Here is a 12346-nt window from a genome sequence, read left to right as displayed (position 1 = left end):
CGGGACTTTTTAGGGCTTGCTGGATGCGGTAAGTTTTTGAACCGTTTCATAAGAAAGTGGGCGTTCACCCTGAGAATGGCTGACATGGTCTTCATGCTGCCGTTGGAACTAGTGAGGCGTGGTAGCTACAAAGCAGGAAGTTGAGAAGGGCTGTCAATAAATATTTGTGAGCAGTAAGAATCAAAAGCATAGTACGGACACGGTCTTGACCAAGTTGCGATACTTTGACAGCCCTGGATGATGATTAAGAAAGGCGGATAAATAAAAGTATCAGTTATATTAAAAAAGACTACCTAGAAATTAAGTATGAGGTACTAGACAGGTATAAGCGAGTATCTGAGACAGAACTCTTCCCATTAGACCACTGGTTCCAATTATTGCCAAATCTGAACTAGGTGGTCTACTGAGTTCGTTGGCTAGCGCAGTATTTATATTTAGGGACCTGTAGCTGTTTCCTAACTCACATTTTCGCCTACCAGCTTTGGACTTTTAGGCTGGCAATGGCTAAGTATACGTCACGTTTATCCAAACCAACTCCGTGAATCGAGATTCCTAGTCTCAAGTCAATTCATCCAGTGGCCTACGTCTAACTTTGGCATTCTTCACCCAGTTGTTCCTCAAAGTAGGAGTGGTGTTTCGAAGATACCTATCGGATGCTTGCTCCCTGTGTATATCACTACTTTCATAGGTCGAACAGGCGCAAGAGATCCATTATCTATCAGTGTCTAAGGAAAGTGGGTTTCGGGGAAATATTTCGAACATGATATTCTGTTTCAGACATATGTTCTGTCTAACACTGTCTTCTATTAGGAGGTTGCATGATAATAATCTATTGGCAACGAGTTTACCCCCTAAAAGCAGTGGCTTCTTTGTAATCACTACGTGTCCTGGTCGAAGTAATGAGTTAGTTTAGATGAATAGTTTGATGATGTGTAAGTTCAAAAAGATTTGTGTTAGCAAATAACTTGGTGGCTTTAGTAGCATAACATGAGAAATGATTAAGCACGTCATGAAAGCTAGCACAGTTGGTTAATCTCTAAAATAGTAAGGGAAAAGAAAGATATATTTCACTCGCTCTACGTTATTTCTAGATGTTGTGTTGACTGAAATAGTAGTAAAATGGGAGAGAGATCTGGTTATCTATAACTCGGTGTTTTCTTCCTATGATGTTTTATTTGGTTAGTTCATGGGGTCCTTACTTAAGCCTCATGGGACATGGGCCGCCGACCAAGAAACTCAAACCAACTCTGTTCTCAGCTTTCTTTCCCAGTTATCGTCAAGTGTTATTAATATTTTAGATCTCTACAATTCCTGTCGTCGTGTATTTTTTTGGCTTATCTCTTTTCTTTTTGCTTTATGGAATCCAGGTTAGGGTTTACTTTGTGATGAAATTTGGTGATTCGCACAATGTGTCACATCCTAGTTTCCAATAATTCAGTTGTTTGATTGTAGTCAGTGAAGAACTTTGTACGATGGCTGACATCAATTACCACATTCTGTGCTCTTTTAATCATGAAATAACACCATAAGTACAAGTTTTATTCTAATATAAGGATAACATTGAATACCAACTATCTATATTACGAAAGAAATTTAGATATGTAAACGGAACGATAGTGGTCGCAATGCTAGTTTTGCCCATATCACATCTTAAGTAATCCAATATTTGCAAATAGTGAGACGAGTTCGAACCTCACGAGAAACGTTAGTTACTTAAGGATTACATATATGTCTAGCTGACGAATGCTAATTAACATAAAACCAAGGGTTTCCTCCCAATTTGGTTCCGAACATCTAGACTACGAAACGATCCACAATAAAACATGTCCAGAGATATTATAAAACTGAATAATATGGTCGGCGAGCAAATTGAAAATTTCATTTGAATGAACGAATTTAACAGTCAACATTTTATGTACTTTAATATTTTTCAATTTTCATAAAAGTTTATATTCACTTAATATTGTTTGTTTGAATCTTCCCATTGATGTTTAGGACTGCAACTGGTCAGTCTCTTATTGGTATCTATGCATACTGTGCGTATTGCCTCAATATAGCCTTAATTCACAAGCATGGTAAGCAAAGATGGATAGTGGCTATCAGTGAATGCAAGTACATCCAGCTGACGAGTCCCAAATGGGACGAAACGCGCGTCCTCGACTCCACTGCTAGTCACTATCCATCTTTGCTTACAAAGTAAGTTTATATTTCTCTGTATTTCACTTGTAAGCAATAATATTCACATTAGATTACATTGTGTTTTTCTAATCCATACTGTATCTATTAGTCAACAAAGTGTATTTACTCACCGGGTTTATATGAATTGTTACAACACTGAACAACTAAATCTAAATTTCTTCCAATTTGAACACATCATTTTGGTTAAACAAACATCCACTCATTTTGTGGTTGACTATATGAATAATATTAATAACCACTTTTCAAAAACATTGTCTTGATAAGTTTATTGAAATGATGTCAACATTGATTGCTTTCAACAAGCTTATCGTTTTTATGAGCAGAAATGGATAGTGGCTAGCAGTGGAATCCAGGAAGCTTATAATGCTTGTGAATTAAGGCTATATCGAGGCAATACACACAGTATGCACATATGCCAATAAGAGACTGACCAGTTGCAGTCCTAAACATCAATGGGAAGATTCAAACAAACAGTACTAAGTAAATTATCGTTTTTAGTTTATTGAAAAAGATTTACCAAGAATTGTACTTCATTTTATTCAAGATTTAGTTATCTAACTGGGGAATTGAGAAATAAATCTGGTTTCATAGTCATCTTCAGCATTTCAATGCTTGCATTGATTCAACAATTTTTTCCTCTGACAGAATGTGATAATTTTTAACATCCTCTATTTCTTGTATAATTAGTGGTTTTCTAGTATGAATGATCCCTTGAAGTATTCATTAGATAATAATTACTTACATCGTCTGTTTTATTTGAAGGTGTTTTGTGAATTTCGGTTGAATTTGTAGGTTGTATTCGTCACAGATTGGTTTCAGTTGGAGTTTCACCGAAAGTCAACTAGCACGGGGCAACTGTTCGTCCCAGCATGAGAATACATAGTCCTAATAGGTACCGATTCCATGAGCTCCAAGTCTCTAGGCAAACGGCCAACCATAAAATTCACTTATTTAGCGTCCTTTAGTACAATTCCATCTAAAATCAATTTTTTCATAGTTGAAATCATGAGTCAATTGAAGCTAGACCACCATGAAAATATTGAAATATCCACAAAACCCCTTCTGATCTAAAATCAATTTGTTAAATAGTGTGACCATCATCTAATCCGACTAGTAACAACGATTTCACTACAGATGTGTATAAACTTCACCAGCCTTGACTTTTTTCTAGGACTTGAGAAGTTCATTTTTAAATTTTATTTTCTATGCTTGGTGTTAAGTGTCATAAATAAATAAACTAATATCGAATGTTGTCATTATAGTCAAGATTAATGGATTTTCAATGATTTCCTGGAACTGTCATAGTAATTTTAAGAATTTTTAGTTAATTTGCGAGGAGTTTTATGAAGATTGTCGAATTTAATAATTCATTTTAAGAACTAACTTCAGCTAGACAACCACTGAAAACCAGGAAGTGCCGAACAGCTCTTTAAAAGGAATTAGAAGTTGATTTTGGAATATTGAGCATCGACTGAAACTAGAAACGCAAATCACTGGATATAAACTCAATGATCTAAAGGTTAGACGGTCCCAATAAGACATGAAGATGCTGAGTTCGATCCTTAGTAAGTTATTGAATACTTACTTCTGTGGTGTCCTATACTCGGACTAAACTTCTTTTTAGTGCTTTCTATTTATCATTAGTTATCCATCTAAGGTCATCCTGTAATATGAACTACATAAATTCTGAGTATTTGTAATTATCTGTCATTAATAATAATGAAGATTGAAATTGATCAGTTTCCGTTGTCAAACCTCTTAAGATTTACATATGTCAAAATAAGATGTGATTGATCCGTTAGATAAGATAAACAGACAAAACCTCGGCTAAGCTATTTCTCAATTATTAGTTAGATATTACACTTATACTTATCACATGAACTAAATAGGTGGTCTAAAATTATCTTGTATTATAATCATAAAATCTAATAGCCAATTTATATTATTACCATATAAAAACCCTTTATTTTACAGTTATATCACTCTGTTCATTGTTATAACTTTTAATATTGAAAGTTTTTTATGATTATAATCAGAAGGGGTTTTGTGGAGATTTCAGTATTTTCATAGTTGAAATCATGTGTCAATTGAAGCTAGATCACCATGGAAAACCTGGAAGCACTGGACAGCTGTTTTGTCCTATTGTGGGACTCCTCAGCAGTGCGCATCCACGATTAATATTCACAATTACATAACGTAATAATACCACCAATTAGGGAGCAGTGAATTATCGACCGAACCAATGATACATAAAACCCGTACGAGCAGTCTAGAACACTTATCAGTCCTGTTATTTGCCTAGCCCAACTAGTTAAGTCCAGAACACCAATAACCGCCTCTGCAATATGAATCATTTATTTCAAACATACTGGGTTTATATACTAAACAGACAGACCACATCGTACCATAAAATAGAAAATAACATTTGTACAAGATTTAGCCCAAAGTGGCTGTGAATGTAGAAGGCTGGGGATAACACAAGAACAGTAAATCGTATAATAATAGCTTATAGATCAAAACAAAGCTTATAATAAGAACGACATGAATACGATTAGGTTAGTTACTTAACAATTATACAATAGGAAATATACATATCATATTGGTCGATAAATATTCCTCAAAAGTTACCATTCATAATTCTCTTCGGGATATAACATTATGTAGACGAATAAATTGTACTTTTGACAAAAAAAGTTGATTTAATGTACTTTATTGTACTTTGTTATAATTACTGCTGGTTGACCTGAAATCTATGGTACTGTTTTTTTTTCTTTTTTCGTTTAACTCATTATAAAGTACCATTGTAAATAAGGATAGAATTTTATTATTAATATGATGAAAGTTAACACAATTTTTTTTTAAATGATAAATTCAATATAAAAGAGATTTATAATTAGTAGGGCAAATGATGATAAATGAATTCATTGTTAAACTGTAAAGCGGTAAAATATAAAAAAGTTTTGTTTTTAACCAGAAGGGGTTTTGTGGAGATTTCAGTATTTTCATAGTTGAAATCATGAGTCCATTGAAGCTAGATCACCATGGAAAACCTAGAAGCACTGGAAGGCCGTTTTGTCGTATAGTGGGTCTCCTCAGCGGTGTGCATCCACGATCCCGCCTCTCGAGATTCAAACTCAGGACCTATCAGTCTCGCGCCAGAGCGCTTAATTTAATTTTTGGTCGTCTTTTGGTTTGATTTTCAATAACAGTCAGCGAATATCCTGATCGTAACTGTTACGTTGATATGATTATGGGTTTCACATATCCTAATAACCTAGCTGAAGTATAATAACTGAAATACTCGTTTCCTTAGATTTTATCATGCAAAAGAGTTTATGTGGAGAACGATAAGATCGAAATCAGCATGCTCATGGTCTGAGAGGGGACTTGTTTTACTGTCAAGTGTAATGAGTTATCGGTAGTAAATGGTGCAACTTTCTTGCCTTTCCATAACTGAAGGAACCTGTTGTTGAGAACTATCTTGAATTCATTGAGTTTTTCAATATGTTGAAGGAAGACTGTATTGAACCGTTCTAATGTTTTTTTCTCAAACTGTTCACTAATTCTTTGGTTATGTCAGCTCCTCTTGTAGTTCTCATACCTCCCATTGACCTTGTGAACATTTGGCTAATGCAAATATGATCGATCTGGTTATGTGTATTGTGATCCGATGAAATTCATGTAGCTTTGTGTATGTGTTTGTGGTGGGATATTGTGCCACCGATAACCATCTTGTTGAATTTACATAGATTTGTGAATCTCTCACCATTCTCGTTCCCTTCTCTCAGTACATTTCGTCTCATAATATCTTCATATCCAATGTTGTCCATTACAACTTTGAGGTTTCCATCTCTCATCAGAATGGTCAGGTCGTTTCCTGAACACTTCAACATGATCGATTGCAGCCACTCATAAAACTAATCTTTATTGTTGTCACTGCTCTCATTGATGAGTGCATAACGTTGGATAATATTCATTGTGATTTCCTCCTTCGTTGTTTTGAAGGATGCTTTGATGATTGTGAGTGGATGAGATTCGCATCCTTTGAATGAATTTCGTACTTCATTGGATAGCATCAGAACAACTCCCTGAGTGTGTGAAGCATTTTATTTTTCGTGACCTGTGTACAGCAACATCTCTCCTGAATCTCTCCTTTTCTGTCCAGCTTGAGTCCAATGGATTTTACTGAATCCGTGAACTGTCAATTCATATCTCTTCATTTTCGTAGCTATTTGATTAGTCCTACCAATCTCCCTTATCGTCCGGACCTTCCATGTACCTAAATAAATTGTTGCTCTAATTGTCAGAAAGGATATCGGCCACTTGACTTCCAAAGAATCTTGACTTTCACTATGAGGTGTCATGATTCTTCTGAATGAATATCCTTCAACTCCTAGGGCAGAGTTTAAATAGTTTATTTTGTTTAGTGTTTTTTATGCAAGGTTGTTTCTGACGTCATAGTGTTTCTAACCCCATTCTCCACCCTCCTTCTTTATATGGGCTTGGAACCCAGTAGTAACCTTAGAAGAACTACAATCGCAATTCACATTTATTTGATTGACTATTCAATCACAGATCAGTTTATTTCATTGAAAATGATAATATAAACGGAATAGATCAGAAGGGGTTGATTGAAGTTAGACATTAACACTATCGGATGCCGGCTCAGTGGTCTGTCGATTAAATGCTCCGGCGCGAAACTGACAGGTCCTTGGTTCGAATCTCGCGAGTGCGGGATCGTGGATGCGCACTGCTGAGGAGTCCCATAATTGGACGAAACGGCCATCCAGTGGTTTCAGGTTTTCCATGATGGTCTAGCTTCAATTGACTCATGATTTCAGCTATGAAAATAAACGGAATAGTTTATGATTATCAGAAAATAGGTATAACAATGAATAAGTATTGTAAACCTTTTTAAACTATTCTAGGAATTTTCTCATGTCTTAAATTCTTCATTATTATTCGCCCTCAATAATTGAAATTAATTGATTTGATTTTATTTTAATAGAAATAAATAGTTGATAAATGCCAACTAAGAAGATCTCATAAGTCATAGGAATAGATAATTGATTTAAACAATCAAGAAATATTTAATGAATATTAATAATATAGGGAATTTATGAAGATTATTGAATTTTGTTGTGCCAGATAATGAACTGACTATATCTAGACAACCATTGAAAACTATTTGTATCATCCTCATATGAGATTAGTGAGTAGTGTAGATCTACAACTTCACAAGATAGTTATCTACAAATGATATTAAATGGAGATTACACAATATAGTGAATTAATAAGAGTTAGAGTTGTACACTAGTAGATGCTAACTAGATGGTCTGCTGTTTAAGTACTCCTTATGAGGCCTAAAGGTCGTGAGTTCTATCCTTGATGAATTCGTGAACGCGTCGTATTAAGAAGTCACATACTAAGATAAAACTGAATGGCTAATACTTTTTGGTTTTTAATAGTTATTTAACAAAGTTCAGCTTGTGATGGATTAGTTCAATAAGACTGTATTTTTCAGGATACAATACAGGTTCTTTAGTTCATTTTCGAATGTATTCATTGACGAAGTAGTTTTAGTGAATTGGTAAAAGATTGAAGTTGGTCAAATCAACATAATGCATTATTCCATCCAGTTATGAAGCTTCGCTGAAAAATTTTCTTGAGCATAATCGAAGTATAAATAAACTTAATTTATCGACTAATTAGAAAAATATTTGTACAATTATGAGGTTGGTTATTTGGTCAAGGGAGGAGAGTTTTGAAATTAATCTTCAGACAGAATTAGTCTTGCTAGTCAGTTGTGAAGAAATCCTATTAGCTTAGTTACTTTTTGAAGTTTGTGTAGTTGTGATAAGTCTTACTGATTGAACGCTATACTCGGATCCTAAGCTAGTCTCGTAACCTCCAAGCTAGAACTACACAACAACTTAAAAACGAGAGAAAAGGTGCAAAATATGCGAGAAGCACTTTATTCCAAAGGTTCATTTATGTACAGAAAATATAGGGTTTTTGTAGTATTTTAAAAGTTCTTGGGTTTTCCTGGAAATTCTGGAATGCTACTAAACATAGTATCAGTGTAGTAATCAGCCAATCAGAAAATCGACATGTGACTTTTCATTTTCGTGATGTTTCTAGTAAAACTTCTAATCAAATGCTGATTGGATAAAATGCTTCTTAATGTTTCCTGAGCTTGTCACGTCTATTGCTAGAAATTTTCTGGATCATCCAAATAGTTGTACCTAGATTTCGTATTGATTAGGACTTGTTACGAAGGTGCATCTATAATTTTAGGGTAAGTGATGTGTTTCATAGAATTCGAACCCGTGTCAACCAATTTCACATCCCCAGATGTTACCAATGTGAATCCAATCACGATTAGGAACTAGAAAGAAATGGTAAGTCGTAGTGCTAATAACTGGGCGATTTTGTGGAACCTGAGTGACGTGAGTATGAATCGTACAAGATCCTCCAGTTCCTTGGGGAATACAGTACGTCTTACTGATGAGCGTCAATTAGAAACTAACTCATACTCAGAGCTTCCTGTCTGCTAACTCCAACTAAGCAATATTACCATATTTTTACTTATCAAAATATTGACATAATCATGAGAAATAAAATTCTTATCTGCTACGTCACTAACTTTATTGTCTTTCAAAAAATTCACCCACACGAAACTAGCCCTAGTAACCCAGAAATCTTAGGTCATATTTTGGATAAAAAAACTTTTAATTATCAGAAGGGGTTTTGTGGAGATTTAGTATTTATCATAGTTGAAAGCGTGAGTCAATTGAAGCTAGACCACCATGGAAAACCTGGAAACCTGTTTCAATTGACTCACGCTTTCAACGATGAAAAAAACTTTTCATAGATAACCGGCGTTTAATTTGTTTCGTTTCATACTATTCAAGGAACATCAGTAAAAGGTCATAAATCCAAGATCTTTGACAAGATAAAGTTGGACCATTGCAGAAAGCACAAAATCAGATATAAATTAAACAACCTTACCAATTATACATTCGTGAATATAGATTAATAGTTTAACTGTAAGAATTGTCATTAATGGATGCAGATAATTATGTACACTCATTCGATTGGGGGAACTTTCAAAATTCTTGATACAGAAAAATCTAAGAATGTGGAAGAATTTGTCAAAACCTGATATTTAAGTGAAGATATGTTGACATTGTCTTAACGTATCGATTGACGATAACCAGGTCAAGTGATTCCTTGCTTAGAATCCAATTTCATGATGATGTCTCAATTGTTTTCAACGTATCGTTCAATGAAACAATCATCACATTCCAACAGAATATGTAGTATTAGCCAGCTGATTGTATCTGTAAATATATATTATTCATAAGTGAAATATTCTACCAAACTAGTACGCGTTAACTCTCACCGATAAACAGATGATTAAACAAGCGTAAAAATAATGATTACAAAATAAGCAACGATTCTCACTACCTTTTTTTAGAAATAACTTTTTTTTACACATTAAGTTCTTCAAGGTGGATAACTTGAGTTTTCTTTTGATGTTCTGAAGTATGATTTAATAACAAAATACACTTCCCATGACCCTTTGAATTCAGACAAGGATATGTAGACTGAGACCTTTAGTAGTTGATTAACCGGCTACATCTAACAGTCCCTACCACGTTTATAATGTCATATCTGGCATTTGATCTTGATATAAAATGTGATCATTGGAAGAGTGATATGTCTTTAATCGTTCAGTCTAACATTTTTTTATTGTTATATTAAACAATGACATTAACTTCTACTTTCAATTTCATCAACTGTTGATGCGATATTGTCTGGAATAAGGTTAAAAGTTTAATATAATCAGATTGTTCAATGTCTACAGAATACAATATCATCAAAATACTTAATTGTTACTGTAAATTATTGTGAAATGAAATGAATATCTAGAATAATGAAAAAAAACTGTTGATAATGCCGTCTTGTCCTAGTATGGGACTCCTCATCAGTGCGTATCCACGACTCCATGCTCAGGATTCAAACCCTATCTCAACCGAAGGTCCTGAGTTCGAACCCAGCGCGCGGGATCATGGGTACGTGCTGATGAGGTGTCCTACGCTAGGACGAAACGGCCTCCAGCGTTTCCAAGTTTTCAATGGTTATCTAACATTAATCAGATAATGTCTAGTGGATTTTTACATGAAATCCATTTGTTGTAACCTAATCAAACTATGTTAGTTATTTCCATTAATACGGTTATTTCTTTTGATTGTAAATTAACTGTCACTTACTACTTAATACAATTCAACAAGATTGAGACAAGAAGTGAAGAATAATTTTAGTTACTGACTTAAATGAAATGAAGAATAATTGTGAAATATCTATCATCCTAAATGTATTTTAAGTGAGTAGTAGTTGACATTAATTTAATGAATAATTTAATACCAGTATATAATTTACAAAATCAAGTGACTGACACTTTTAACCAATCTCTATAACTGAATTACTGTGTTCTTATAAGGATGGCTCGTTGGAAAACTCAAGAAGCCCAGAAAGAGCTGAAGACATTCCATCCAATCACCACTAGGGGAACATTCTAGAATGTTGACGTGTAGCTTCCCTATTGCATGAATAAGGAGGACCCACTATGTGCCTATTGGCTGTCCGAAATGATGATTTACTTTCAGCCAAAGACTATAAATACATGAGATTTTTGTACTATACCTGACACTGTTTGGGGGATAAAATTCCTAATTACTAGTCTTCTGTCTTTTCTCTTGAGATATCGCTGATTCGATCGTTCAAGTAGTCTAGTAGTACGCGGCATAGGAAGAATCAAAGTTCTAAATATAAAAGTTCTATATATTACTTCTAATACATTTATCCATATAGTTATAGAGTAGATTTGTAGTATGGTTAATGTCAGTACATAATGAAAACTCTTACCTTGAAACTTCTTATCCCAACCCTAAATATCTAATACTAACTAGGAACAATATATAAATTTAGAGTTCTGTTTCGGTCCTTTTATTAATTACTCTAGAGTATGAACAGTCTATGTTTATTCGGACTGGTTTATATGTCATTTTCTTTTAGATACATAGGTAGAGTGACCCCGAGAATAATTCAATAAATTCATTAATGGATTTATACTTTCTAGTATTATTGTTTTCCTTTCCACAAAAGTTATTTTCTGATTTATTTATTTAAACGCATAAATAGTGGTACAAGGAAGCACCAGATATATATACGCAGCACAAATCTCACTTGATTTGTGTGAGGGCTGTGATACTACCCAGGTGCCCAAACCGAAACAGGTAGTTTTCTTAGAGGGCCACACCGGGAGCGTTTGACCTAAAGGTCTGATCCACAAGGCAGTGGAGCATCGTGAGGAGATGCAGTCCCATGGTAGCCGGTGACCAACGATAGGTTCATACGCCATTCGTTCCCTCAGGATACTGGAGCCCATATGCACCATTGGTTTGGAATTAGGGTTTTCCAACTCCCCTAGGTGGATTCACTGTATCCACCAACCCAGTTAAAGCGCCGGACATTCATTTTTTGTCCTCTCACTTTCGTAAACAACACCCCTGATGTGAGAAGGCAGTGAGTAGGACTTCCCTGACAAAGGCTAAATACGCGTTGCCATGTGAGAGCATTTCGAGAGGGAGAGCGGACTCTCCCACTCTCGGTCATACCAGGGTATTCGGTTAATATCTAATTGGTAATTTGTTACAGCTGTTTTAAGCTATACCTTAACTTTAATTCTATTAATACTATTCTCATATTTTCTTCAAATCTTACTTTAAATAAGAAAAAGAAAAAAAGAAAAACTACAAATGGATCAATGTTTTGAAGACTGATAAAATCTGTGAACAATATAGGGGAATTAATTTTATATCAGTTCATCACACATATAGCACATCACACAAATTATTCATTGAAAAACAATTATCTATTTATAGTTGAGACCATGAATCAATTGAAGCTAGATCATCATGGAAAACCTGGAAGAACTGGACGGCCATTTCGTCCTATTGCCGGCTCAGTGGTCTAGTGACTAAGCGCTCGCGCGCGAGACCGATAGGTCCTGGGTTCGAATCTCATGAGGCGGGAACGTGGATGCGCACTGCTGAGCCGGCAATAGGACGAAATGGCCGTC

This window comes from Schistosoma mansoni, chromosome 6 (genome assembly GCF_000237925.1).
Source record: "Schistosoma mansoni strain Puerto Rico chromosome 6, complete genome".
Classification (NCBI taxonomy): domain Eukaryota; kingdom Metazoa; phylum Platyhelminthes; class Trematoda; order Strigeidida; family Schistosomatidae; genus Schistosoma; species Schistosoma mansoni.
This window is presented reverse-complemented; position numbering follows the sequence as displayed.